Source organism: Podarcis melisellensis (genome assembly GCF_964234715.1).
Source record: "Podarcis melisellensis genome assembly, chromosome: 7".
NCBI classification, from domain to species: domain Eukaryota; kingdom Metazoa; phylum Chordata; class Lepidosauria; order Squamata; family Lacertidae; genus Podarcis; species Podarcis melisellensis.
The window spans coordinates 91366011-91379160 of record NC_138539.1 but is presented as its reverse complement, the minus strand read 5'-3'; positions in this window follow the sequence as shown (position 1 = coordinate 91379160).

Sequence of the window (13150 nt, the reverse complement as noted above, 5' to 3'; positions counted from 1 at the left end):
CGGACACACCCATCGTGTTAGGCATGAGTTGGCTGGAGAGGCACAGTCCCGCGGTTGCGTGGTACCAGCGGCAGATCACCTTTTGTTCATCGTATTGCGCTCAGCATTGCTTTCAGACCGATCAGGGAGGAGAAGCCGAGCAGCAGTTGCATCTGGGTATGGTGCAAACAGTGCCTCACAAGTACCAGGACTTCTTGGAGGTTTTCTGTGAGAAGGAAGCTGACAAGTTGCCGCCTCACAGACCTTACGACTGCGCGATTGATTTAGTGCCAGGGGCGCAACTGCCTGCTGCCAAGCTGTACTCCATGTCGGAAGACGAGATGCAAGAGCTTCGGGAGTTCATAGACCATAACCTCAAGCGAGGTTTCATCCAGGAATCTAAAGCAGCGGGTGGCAGCCCTGTGTTCTTTGTGAAGAAGAAAAACACGCCCCAAAAAAGGCTTATAGTGGATTACAGGTTCATAAACAGCTTGACTAAGCCCAAAGCTTTCCCCATGCCCAAGATTGACGACCTTTTAGCGACCGTCAGGAGGGGCAAGATTTTCACCAAGCTGGACCTACGTGGAGCTTACAATCTCATCCGCATCCGGAAAGGAGATGAGTGGAAGACCGCCATGTTCACCCCTCTGGGCACATACGAATACAGAGTCATGCCTTTCGGTCTCCAAAATGGCAGCCACGTTTTTCAAGCATTTATGCACCACGTGCTAGCAGGTCTCCTCTACAAGAAGTGTGTCTGCTTTCTCGACGATATCCTGATTTTCTCGGAATCGCCGGAGGATCACGATAAGGACGTGAGGGAGGTCCTGCAGAGGCTGAAGGACCACAGGCTGTACGCCAAGTTGGAAAAATGCCAGTTTGATGTCAGAGAGGTTGATTTCCTTGGCTACAAGTTGTCCGACGAGGGACTGGCCATGGACAGGGCTAAGGTTCAAGCGCTGTTGGACTGGAAAAGCCCTCGAAATCGGAAAGAGGTCCAGAGGTTCATCGGCTTTGCCAATTTTTACCGCAAGTTTATTAAAGGTTTTGCGAACGCGACGGCGGCTATCACTGACACCCTCAGTTCCAAGAAGAAGAAGTTCGTCTGGACCGAACAAGCGGAGCGGTCCTTCCGGACGCTTAAAGGTCTTTTCGCCTCCGAAGAGCAGCTGCTCCACGTGAATCCCGGCAGACCCATGCGGGTAGAGACCGATGCGTCAGACAGAGCGGTTGGGGCCGTTCTTTTGCAAGAGGATTCACAAGGCAACTGGAGACCGGGTGCGTTCTACTCCCGGAAGCTCAGCAAGACGGAGCGCAATTATACCATATGGGACAGGGAGTTGTTGGCCATTCATGCAGCTTTCAAAGCGTGGCGACACTTCTTAATAGGAGCCAAGCACACGGTGCAAGTCCGCACGGATCACAAGAACTTAGAGTATTGGCGGACGGCTAAGTTACAGACCCAGCGACACATGCGCTGGGCGGAGTTCTTTGCGGATTTCGACTTCAAAATAGAATACATCCCAGGAGACTCCAATGTTATTGCAGACGCGCTGTCCCGAAAGCCGCAATACTTGGAGGAAGCAGCTCCAATCGCAGCAAAGCACATTTTCGCACCGCAGGCGTGGACGTGCGCTACCATCGCAGTCGACCTGGACGCGGTGCGACGCGCGTTGCAAAGGGATCAGTTTGCACAGTCCAAGATGGAGGAGCTACGCGGAGGGTCGCGAGACAACGATGAGTTCCAATTGCAAGATGGACTTTTGACTCGTAAGGGTGCCCTTTACGTGCCCACCGACGATCTTCGAGCCAAGGTTCTGCAACAATTGCATGACGCCCCTAGTGCAGGCCATTTCGGCAAAGAGAAGACGATGGAGTTGGTGGCTAGAGACTTTTGGTGGCCCCAGATGAGAGGAGAGGTGGCGGACTACGTCGCCAGGTGTGATATCTGCCAGAGGTCCAAACCAGTGCACCAGAAGCAGGCGGGATTGCTAGAACCGCTGGAGACACCGCAGCAACCGTGGGAGAGGGTAGCGTTGGACTTTGTTACGGACCTGCCCAGCTCCAGAGGTAAGACGGCGGTGTTAGTGGTGGTGGACTTGTTCACCAAGATGGCGCATTTCATCCCTTGTGCCAAGGTGGCGACGGCAGAACAGACCGCAAAGCTCTTCATCGATCACGTCTTCAGAGTGCATGGACTTCCGCAGTCCGTCTTGTCCGACAGGGGGCGCCAGTTTGTTTCCACTTTCTGGCGAAAGCTTCTGGGCATCTTGCACGTCAAAATCAACCTGACATCGGCGAGACATCCACAAACCAACGGTCAAGCGGAGAGGGTCAACGCGATCATGCAGCAGTACCTGCGGTGCTACGCCAACCAGCGACCTGCGGCGTGGGTGGACTATCTGCCGATGGCTGAATTCGCCTACAACAACACGAAACACGCATCCACCGGGGTGACGCCTTTCTTCGCGAACAATGGCCGTCATCCCAGAACCTTCCCGAGATTTGCGGCACCAGGAGGGGGGGGGCCTCAAGATGCCGACCAGTTTGCAGCGGAGTTGCAAGAGGTGCACGAGGAGCTGCGGAGACATTTGGAGCTGGCAAAACAGGCGTATAAGGTGCAGGCCGATAAGCACAGGAGGGCGGGAGAGGACATCCAGATTGGGGACTGGGTGTGGTTAGCAGCCCACGCGATGCCGGCCAGGTCATTGGCCAAGAAGAAGTTAGGACACAGGCAGCTAGGGCCATATCAAGTTGAGGCTAAGATCAATCCGGTGGCTTTTCGTCTAGCCCTTCCGGAGGGTTCCAGGGTGCACCCGGTCTTTCATAGGTCGGTGCTCACTCCCTACAAAACCCCACACAGGTTTCAAGAGTCAGGAGCACTCCCAGAGCCACGTAGGAGGGCGCCTGAGGGGGGGGAATCGCCAAGACCAGAACCTCTTAACGAGGTCACAGAGATACTGGACTCGAGATGGGGGGAGGAGGGAGTTGAATATTTTCTAGCCAGGGAAGGCACTCCGGCCTCTGCCAATAGCTGGGTGCCGGGTTACGCGTTGGACGAACCCCTGTTGAAGGAGGAGTTCCATGCACTTTTTCCGCACAAGCCCATGCCCGAGGAGTATTTTGATGATTGGCTTTTCACGCCCACTTTGTCAGACAGCACGTTCGAGGGTTTCTCCTCACCCGAGGGCCATACGCCCGAAACAAGCCCGACCAGGGATCCGAGACTGGGGGGGGAGGAGACAGGCCCTTGTTGGTGGGTGGATCAGCCAAGGGAGGCATGGAGTCAGAGATGGATGGTAGGTCCTTGGCAGGCAGCGCCAGGAGAAGCAGTGATGGAGGAAGAGACTGTGAGGTCTGTGGGTGGGGAACCCGAGTTCGAACACACATATACGGAGATGACAGAGGAGAACGTTGAAGTGGACAACTTGTATCCTGAACCGACCCCGGAAGAACCACGTTTTCCTCAACCTGCACCCGGCGAGCGGGAGGGGGGAAGGGGGGGCTTCGAGGGGGGGATGGATGTCAGGGTTTCTGGGAGAGAGGAGGAGATGACAGAGGAGACGGAGAGCGAGTGGGAGGAGGGGCAGAAGGATGAGGAAGAAGATGACGGAATTCTGAGGGAATCCACGAGTCTGAGCAGCGAGTCAGAGGATTCTCAAAAGGGGGTTACCTTAATCAAGCAAAAGGGAGGAGAAGGGAGAAGCGGAGAGGAGCCCAGTGGAAGACAGACGCAGCAAGAGGCGTCTCAGCCGGAACGGAGTAAAGGGGGTGGAGTCGTCAGCCTCTCGGAGGGAGCAGGATTAGGAGAGAACAGAGAAAGGGGGTTGGAGCAAGGTGTTCAGCCGGAAAGGGTGGAGAGCAGAACAAGGGGTGGTGTAGCGGTCGAAAGAAAGGTCAGCAGCAACGTACGCGCGCCAAGTTCAAACGTAGAGGCGCGCGGAAGTGGAGAGAGCTCAGGGGAGGAGCCCGGCCCTAAAGCCAGAAGGAGGGGGGAAGAGGCGGCAGAGGATTCAGCCTCAGGCGAGTCACGGAGAGAGGGAACCCAGGGGGGCAGGAAGACCCTGCGGAAAAGAAAGGAGAGGAAGAGGTGGTCTAGAGCCAGGCTATTAAGTTGGTGTGGAAGAGGGGAGGAGTCAGAGGGGACTTCAGCGGTCTAACGTGACAGACGTACGGCCACGATGCTGAACTGTACGAGAAGCAGAAATCTTCAATAAACTTTTCCTGTAAATAAACTGCAACGGAGTGAGGTCTCTTGTGAGCTGGGACCCGTCCTGGGTGGCCGTGACAATTGCTTATTCAAATAGCAATCATCTTGGATCAAATCATGACTGAGTGAGGTCTTACTATGCACAGATCTGGAATTAAAGAACAGGTGTGCAGCCAGGATCCCAGCCATGAACAAGAAACAAGGCCTCAACAGAACCTTCCATAGTGATGTCACCACCTTGTGGTCTTGTCTTCCATGATCATGGAAACTGGGATGGCATCACTCATGTCCCTCCTGCCCAAGACAACTCACCCAGGGTTCATGTTTCCTTCGAATGAAGTACAGTGGAGACTGTGGTGTCTTTATGATATATGGTTTATTTACACATATACGTATACAACCTGAGCCTACAATGGAGAGGCTCATAGCATTAACACTCCATGAGGGTCTTGTTTCTCCCATGGTCATAGCCTTGGATTCAAACAGAAATTAATCATTGCTCTGTCTCATTTGCTCCCCAGCTTGCTGCTTTGCTTCTGGCCCACATCACTGCAACTCAACTCTAAACCCAGGCTTTGTCCTTCTAACTATCTCTGAGTTGAGGGAGGAGCCCCACCCATTTGTTGCCTCACACAGATTCCCCTTTGTTCCCTTAATGGCCCGTCACCCAGGTGATCACCTCAACACAGGAAGCTAGCTTTGCTTATATTTTAACACTTGCTGGATGCCGGGGGTCAAAGGGTCTCAACTCTCATCCAACCACTCTCATCATAACAATAGAAACTTTAGCTAGGGTAATTGCTTGCTTGCTATAAAAGTGTAGAAAAGCAGCCTTCAGCATCAGGAAGGATAGCAGTAAAATGTGTTTTTGTGATTCATGGAAGCTGCAGACTGTGCCTGCATAGACACTCTCCTTTAGTACATAATTAAAATATACACAATTAAAATTAATAAGGAAAGCCCTCTAGGGAAACTAATTATGTTGTAAAGAGTGCTTTCAAATTCAAAATACAAGTTCTTCATCTGTTCAATCAAGTGACATTGAACCAGGAGTCAAACAGCATATATTCCAGGTTCACATGAAGGAGAGAGAATAAAATTTCCCCACGAACGTTCAGGGATTTGTTATTGATTCAGTGGAACTTAAATGCAGCTAACAAGAGGACAGTGTACCTTTCCCTAGTATATGTTGCTTATTCCACGGAACCAGTAAGGGTAAAAGGTGTGGAGAGTCAACGTGGAAATACCTGGAGGCCAAAATCTGAATCTATCTGCCTTGCTCCTCCCACCCTGCTGGCACATTACTCAATTGGCAGCTTCTTGACGGCAGCTCTTTGCCTGAGGGACCTGATGCTAGGCACCAAAATCTACAGTGCCATCTCAAAATTCTCTTGAAGTTTAAGTCAGGCAGTGGCTCAGAGGCTTAATCTAAATTATTCCCCTATTGGAGGAGAGATGCAAGTATAGATGGAGTAGGTGCAGGGGGGGTGAATTAGCAGCTTTGGAGGTGTTTAAATTGGGCAAATGGTACAGAGGGAAAGGGAAATGCTTAGTCCACTCATCTCGGTCTGCTGCTCAAATCAAACTCAGAACCCCTGTGTCTGTCACATTTTTTAAAATCATTCATGGATCTCCTATACCAGATGTTGCATGATTCAAAGTGGGGAGCATAAAGCACTATCACCAGCACCCACTTAGAAGGTCAAAATGTGTTAATTGTCCATCGACTGACCAATTAGAATCAAACTGATGCCTTAGCTCCTATTTATAGAAGAATAGAATAAGAGCTTGCAGGAACAGAGTCCAGTATCCTGTTCTCAGTGTCCAACCTCTGTGGGAAGCAGCAAAGGAAGCAAAAGCAGAACACAACCACACACCCTACTCCTGCTGGAACTGGCATTCAGAAGAATGCTGCTTCCAGCTGTGGATGTTGTAGGCATTGATAGCCCTCTTGCCCGAATTTGCCTAAATATCTTCTAAAGATATCTAAGTTGGCAGCCATTGCTGCCTATTCTGAGAGCAAATTCCATCATTTAACTATGTGCTGTGTGGAGAAACCCCTCCTTTTGTCAGAGATGAATCTTCCAGCATTCAGCTCCACTGAATGTCCACAAGTTGTAGTGTTCAGCGAGAGAGAGAAAAGCTTTTCTCCGCCTGCTTTCTTCACAGCATGCAGACGTTTATACACCTCTATCATGCCATCTCTTACTCACCTGCTCTCTACACTAAAAAGCCTGAGATACCTTTCTTCATACAGAAGTTGATCATTTTGGTTGCCCTTTTCTGGTATAATGGTACTGTGGTATAAGCAGTTTTATTTTCAACCCCTTTTCTAAAGATTCCTAGCATGGAATTTGCCATTGTCACTGCTGCGGCACAATGGCAGAAGCATAGTGGGAGAGGGGCACCCATGTAGGCGCCCCCACGACAGGCACAGTGCCCTGGCCGCAGAACCACAGCAGTGGGTAGCTTGTTCTCGTGGGCAGATGGATGGAGGCCGCCAGCGAGGAGCCTATTGGAGGTCACTCTCTTAGTGGGCTCTGCACATGCCCTCCTGGCCCAGTCCACCAGGGGGCATAACTCTTGCCCCTCCCCAGATGCCATGCTATGCTGCTGCACAGTGAATCAGCTTCATTCAGCTCTCCACTATGACCCCAAGGTCTTATTCAGGCAATGCCAGGAGTGTTCAGTTCAGGCCCTAGGGTATGTGGAATTATTATTATTATTATTATTATTATTATTATTATTATTATTAGCCTGACATGCACAATTGTACACTTGTTTACACTGAATTGCATTTGCCATTTCACCAAACTTTCTCTCAGTTTGAATATATCATTTTTGGAGCTCTTCACAATCTCTTTTTATTTTAACTACCCTGAACAATTTAGCATCATCTGCAAACGTGGCTCTCTCAGTGCTCACTCCTTACTCTACTTGATGCATGAACAAGTTAAAAAGCACAGGTCACAAGAGCATCAAGAGCACTGGGAGGACTGTCAATCCTTTCCTCCTATTTTCAATCCTTTCCTCCTATTTGCTTCCTGTCTGTTAGCCAGTTCCTGAGCCACAAGCAGACCTCTCCTCTTATCACATGATGTTTACATTTACTCAGATGTATTTGGTGGGGTACTTTGTCAAGAGGTTTTTGAAAGTCCAAGCTCACAATGACAGCTGGATTACCTCTATCTCTATGCTTGTTATTATTTTTTCCTGCTTTTCTGTACAGTGGTACCTTGGGTTACATATGCTTCAGGTTACAGACTCTGCTAAGCCAGAAATATTACCTCAGGTTAATAACTTTGCTTCAGGATGAAAACAAAAATTGTGCTCCGGCGATGCAGCGGCAGCTGGAAGCCCCATTAGCTAAAGTGGTGCTTCAGGTTAAGAACAGTTTCAGGTTAAGAATAGACTTCTGGAACAAATTAAGTACATAACCTGAGGTACCACTGTATTTAAAACAGGAAAACAGCAATGAAAGTCTTCCTTGTTTTCTGTATTGAGAGAGAGCCCATGGGGAAGCATTCCAAATTGGTATTTTCTCCAATTTAAAGTGGAGCTGTCTATTCTCTCACCTCTGCAATCTGCCACCTCATTCTGCTGCATTTATAGACCCAACGCCCTAAATCATAGCAGCTATAGAGCAAAATGCCATCTAAGTGAATATGATTAATATTAGCACAGATATAGGAAGATTTTGAAATCTGGAATTGGTGGTGGGGCAGGAGAGAGAGAATAAAATCAGAGCAGCTTACTTGCCTGCCAAGGACAGAAAAGGAGCAGTATTATCTAGGCCACAAAATGCAAGCACAGCTGAAAAATGGGTGCAGTGCCTTGGGTATTGTTGCAAGCCTCAAGTATAGTCATCTATTATTTCCTCTGTATCTTTCTAGTGGGCACAAAATGGATGGTTCTGGGTACACATTTAGAAAGTGGAGGAAAAGGTCCTTTGTTTTGTTTCTAGGCACCAGAAGCTAAGTGCAGAAAAAAAATCTCTTCTGTTGGGGATGTTGGGAGGAGAATAAGTTACAAAAGGTCTGGACTACTTTGAGCGTTGAGCCATCTAAAATGAATTGTTAGCTCAAGGTCATTTTAATCAAACTGCATGTCAGCTTGCAAAACCTCCAAATTAGCTACAGCTTGGGGAGATAAAGATGTTTTCTTATTTGTTGAGGAATACAAACAGATTGGTGTGGCAGGCTCTCAGTCATTATGACAGCTTGGATCTAGCATTTGTGCCTCCAAATTGAGGAGAAATGGCATCTACTTTTGGTGTCTCCTACTGAGATTTTACGGTTTTCCAGCTTGCCACTAATTATGACTGTGTTAATAAAAGTTTTTTAGAAAGAGAAGAACCCACAAAGTGAAGTTTATATGCAAAAGTCCCTGATAAAAAGGCTTTGACCTTAATTTGGAAGCAAATTTCTCTCACATTTTCTTACCATTCCCAGGCTTATGAAATAGTGTGGTGAAAAATGGGGGGACAATGACACCCCAGTGCTCAGGCAGGAAAGTGCTGTCATTTAAACAGTAAATATACAAGGACCCTTCCAACACATATTAATTATTATTATTGAAGACAGAAAATAAACATGTGATTGGAACCATCACAAGCAATCAACACAGGTCAGCAGGGACACACACACTTTTTGCACATATATCATTTGATCACAATTTTCATATGAGTGCTAAACAGGGGAAAGTAAAACAAACAAACAAACAAACAAACAAACAAGCCAAATATTCTGGAAGTGAGGGCTCCACTAGGGGCACCGCGAAAGATGGCTGACTATACCATCTCTCCAGCTCTCAGGAGGTAATTTAGAGGCTGAGATGGGAGTAATCAGCCTCCCAAATTCTTCCCAGTGGAAGGGAAGATGCAGTCTCATCCACGGATGCCCAGTAAACCACCCCCGAGTTTGTAAAGAAGGAGGGGGTGGGGGCACTGGATGGAAAACCCTCAAGGAAGTTCGGATCTTCTGGACGCTGTCTCTGTGAGCACTCCAAGTTCCATTTCTTAAGATAAAAAAATGGATTTAAGATCTTGGACATGCTTCAGGCGAAGAAAGGGTAATTATCTGCCAATTAAGCCAGCCACTGAGGAGCCAAGAGTGACAGAGAGGAAGAAAGATAACATCAAAGAATAACATCTAAGCCGGTATGTTGGAATGGAATGGAAAGGAGGGGGGATAAAACTTCTTCTTTTTCTACTATGATAATACCTAAACCCCCCCCCCCCCGTCTACATTACTTACAGCAAGTGAGATCGGAAAATATAAACTGTGAGGAAATAACAATACTAACTAAAGCCTTTGTTTTTTGAAATGTTTGGAAGAAGATAAAAGACTTTCCGGAAGGGTGATGTGATGCACTATTTAATTGGGATCTGCCATTATGGGACAGACCGAGTTGCAGAGATAAATGGTCATGGGGAAGGTGAGCCCTTAATTTGTTATCATATTTGTACTTCAAGTCCGATTTGGCAAATCTCCCCTGAAAGACTAATGTTTGGTGCAACCTGTCTGAGAAAATTAATGAGCAAACACCTAGATTTTATTTCATCGGAGAAGATGGCGTCTACCACCATAGAAGGACTTTTGGATTGATTCGGCATAAACACCAGCGTGTGAGGACATATTGCAAACAATAGACTTATCAGCTGCAAAAAAAGGAGAGTCATACAAATTTCACACTGAAGCCTATTACTGCTCACTTCAGCTCGCCTTGGAAACAACTCAGAGGCCATGAAGGAAGGAAGGATAACAGCAGGAAGATTTAAAGAAGGAACTATTGGAAACTCAAGGCAGTAGAAACATAAGATGTTTGGAACCCCACTGAACTTGAAGCATGGGAAGCCCCAACAAAAAAATTATAATTTGGCAGAATATTTGGACTATATGAGATGTATTTGTATAATTTGGAATATGCAATGTGATCCGATTGGATTGTTAAAATGGAAAACTTAATAAAAAAATATATTAAAAAAAAGAATTCTGGAAGTGTGCTGCTCAAATATCAAACAGGAAATATTGTTCTGCAGAGATAGGTGGAGAAATGAGGAAATGAGGTGGGAGTAGACTCCCCCCCCCCCACAACCCCTGGAGGAAAGTCCACAAAATTCCATTCAAGAGAAGAGGGGCAATTTTGTATTCAGGGTTTTTTGTTTTTGTTTTTTGGCGGATAGATGATTCAGCAGTAAACAGCAGATTTTCCTGGGGAAAACAGCAAGACAAAAAAACCACCCTCTCAGACTTCTGATAATAGATTGGTACAAAGTCCTGGGACGAACGGAAGTGTGGCTGGCTCACAAAGACTTGACTCAAATAAACTCAAGCTATGGCTTTAGTGCCCTCCCCCTAGATTTCTCATGGGAGGATCTGTTGGAGTGCAGGATACTGTTAACAATCCATCTTATGCTTGGATTGTGCATAAGGGTAAATAGACCTTCTGTATTGGAACAGCAGACATCTCCAGTGACCTCCTTTCCAAGGAAACCAAACCTAAGGGACATGCTGGGAACCCTGAAATCTCTCAATCTCTAGCAATGGGGGAACATGTAACAGAAGTCACCAAATCCTTATGCAGTATATAGTGGGAGGGTGGGGTGGTTTTTTCCTCAGAAGGGTAGTAGGAGATGGGTGATTGACTCAATGGGTATGATAAACCTGTTGACGACTGTTAACGACTGCAATTAGTCATACAGGAAAAGCAGATGACCAAAAATAGCTTTAGCATGTGTACTGAGACAAGAATGCAATATTTCTATTCAGACCAGGTCTCTCCATAATTTTCAGTTTAGTAATAAGTGGTAATTCAGCAACTTCTCTTTCAAGTCTATTTCTGAAACATGGCTACCTACCTGAATCTAGAAATTTGATTTCGGATCATGAACTTGGAATTTATTATTGGATGTGAACTTGAGACCTTGGTCCAACACATTTATATTAGAGTTTTTATTTGAACTTGGAAGTGAGAATACAGACTCATTGGACATATCACTTTAGATTGGCTCTTGAGGTCTGAACATAGGCTGGGTCTGGTGACTTAGCCATAGGCAACAAGTTCACAGAGGGTGGAATTAACAGCAGATTTAACAACAATTGGATATTGTCAGGGGCTCAGGAGCAGAGGCACAGGAGAGGGAGGAAATGGAGAGCAAGGGGGAGGAATCCGAGGGGAGCGTAGGCGATGACAGTGGTCCGAGGGATTCCCTGAGTCTCTCCAGCGAATCGGAAGATTCACAGAAGGGGGCGCCCATGGCCAGGGCAAGGGGGGTGCCTAGGGGGACACCCCAGGAAGAAGGGGCCAGAGGGGACTCAGAGAGCAGCAGTTGGAAATCAGGACCAGCTTCCCCACCAGAGCGCAGTGGGGGGGGGAGGAGTCCCAGGTATCGGGATCAGGCTGCTCACCACCAGCGAGAGGAGATGAGTCAGGATTGACCACGCCTCCATCGGAGAGCGCGGAAACGGTCGAGAGGAAGGTTGGAGGCTGGGCGCGCGCGCCAAGTTCAAATGTACAGGCGAGCGGCACAGCAGGTAGCCCGGATAGGGAACCAGGTCCTAAAGCCCGCCAGAAAGAGGGACAAGAGTCAGGGGGGTCAGTGTCAGAAGAGTCCAGAAAGGAGGAGACCCCGGGGGGCAGAAGGACCCAGAGGAGGAAAAAACAACGGAGGAGATGGAGTAAGGCTAGAGTCTTAAACTGGTGTACAGGAGGTGGAGACTCAGACGGAGCTTCGCCGGTCTAGGTTCTAGACGTAGAGCTGCACGCTGCGGCTTATAAATGGAAACTGAACTTCAATAAAGACTTTTGTACATTACCACCGGCTGGCGTTGGTCCTCTGTGAGCTGGGACCTAGAGGCAGCTCTGACAGTAAGCTCCATCTCCAATACACCTCGCAACGTTAGTGGACGCAGCGAGGGGCGAAGATTGGTGCTTCGCGAGCTCACAAAGGCTGGACAGGATGACTACCGAAGAACGAATGGTAGACCTGCAAAATGCAGTTACGCAACTCAGCGCAGAGATACTAGCATCCAGGAAGAGGGAAGAAGATACTGCTGCTACCTGCAGGGAACTGCAAGCCAGGTTGGAAATGCTGACTAAGCAGGGGCTACCGGGACCCAAACCAGAGGGGATTGGACTGGGAAAGACAGGAGGCAGCCTGGTGTCTCATTTCGATGGGAGTCTGCAGCAGTACCCTAACTTCTGAGCAGATGTGGTGTTTGCACTGCAGTTGCTGGAGAAAGACTTTAGAGATGAGCCGGAGAAGGTGGGGTTTATATTAACTCATCTCCATGGAGAAGCTAAAGCGTGGCTGTGCAATCTGTGGAGAGATAAGGATCCGGCGCTCCAAAGTGCGGATGCCTTCATTAAAGCGATGGATGCGTGTTTTTTATCAACAATAGACGTAGATATCGCCAGAAAAGAGGTACATGGACTGAAACAAGGGAGAGCCACTGTAAGGCAGTATCATTCCCGCTTTTTTGCATTGGTCAATGCGCTGGGATGGGAGAAAGATTCAGCTGCAGTCAGAGACCTTTTCTGGGAAGGGTTGAATGGAGCTGTGAAAGACGAAATTGCAAGGGGGGAACGACCCCAAAGCATTCAGGAAGTTGTACAGAGGGCGCTGACGGTTGGGGTGCGTCTGGAAGACCGTCCATGGAGCAAAGACGAAGGGCGTTGGGGACGCACGCCGGCGAGAGCACCTCCCTTCTTTACCAGGGACACAGCGCGCGCTCAATCCACGCCTCCGCTGGGAGGGGGAGAGGAACCGATGGAGATAGGAGGTGCCAGGGCTCAGTCAGCGTTACATCTGCGACAGTACTCAGCACATGGCGAAAGAGTGTCCCCAGAGGCTCCACAAGCACACTGCAGCCTCCGCAACAGTAACAGAAGCAGCTCAGCAGAGAGAACCACAGCAGGGAAACGATGGAGTCTGGCTGGAAGCAGAGGCACTGGGGCCCA